We start from the raw sequence: 1,147 nt of genomic DNA, 5'->3' as shown, positions 1-1,147 counted from the left end.
GGTGGAGATTGTTAGGATTTGGTTGAATTAGTCCCACATTGCTTAGGATAGCAAATGGAGTGGGTGGCCTAGGCTATAAATATGAGGCTAAGTTCTCCATATTTTTTGCACCAGTCGGAAACACTTAAAGCTTGTATATGACTTTTCTTTTCCTCTATACTCTTTGATTAGAGAGTGTTGTGAGGTGTAGTTAAATATTTTCTTTGAGAGAGTGGGTGTACTGGGGTGCCGGTGTTAGAGAGAAAGAAGTCTATGTGTTGTAACAATTTTCACATAGTGATATTCTCTGGTTGTCATTTGACAACGGTCGTGGTTTTTTTTCTCCAGTAATTGGGGTTTTCCACGTTAAATTCTTGTGTTGTGATTGTGTCTATTTTATTTCTCTGTGAAAGGTATTTTCTCAAGGGGGAATGATGTATTATTCCCAACACAATTTTGTGGATTCTTAGGAAAAATACCAACTTGCTTTTCTTGCTCTTCTTAGGAAAAATACTCTTTCTTCCATTTTATCATCCACTTCAAGATCCTACTCAGCAATTTTATTTGTAACAAAAAAATATCAAACAAATAGTATTCTAATAAATCAAAGTGCAGAGACCACTAATATGAAAATAATAGCAATGTTCTGGTTTTATATATTCTTTAAAATTTATTAAATTCTAAAATACGTAAAATAGAAGCGTTGAAATTGTAGAAAACAATTTCCCTTATGCTATCAAACCCAATATCGATTAAAAAAACAAAAAGAAGAAGAAACATTAATGTCCAAGCAAGAAATATCGACAACTATGTGCAAGAAATAGATTTAAATCTATGAAAAATGAACAGAGAACCATACAGAACCATAATTGTGGAAGGAAGAAGAAATTGTGATAAAATACAATATTCATTAGAGAGGACTTACCGATGGTCGCACTTTTCTTGTGCCACCATCTGAACTGCTGCCTCCAGTAAAATCTATGTACTCCATATGAACTCTAAGAGGTCTCAGATTTCTGTTGTTTTGTTATTTAGAAGATTAATTATTTTATTTAATATTTAAATTAGTCATTAATATAATTTTAAATGACACAATAAAAAAGTAGGGATATAATGATAAATAAACAATATTAAATTATTCTTGTAATAAAGAAAAGATATAATACTG

The sequence above is a fragment of the Arachis ipaensis genome, chromosome B08, assembly GCF_000816755.2.
Source record: "Arachis ipaensis cultivar K30076 chromosome B08, Araip1.1, whole genome shotgun sequence".
Taxonomy (NCBI): domain Eukaryota; kingdom Viridiplantae; phylum Streptophyta; class Magnoliopsida; order Fabales; family Fabaceae; genus Arachis; species Arachis ipaensis.
The sequence above is the reverse complement of the archived record's forward strand: the minus strand, read 5'-3'. Positions refer to the sequence as shown.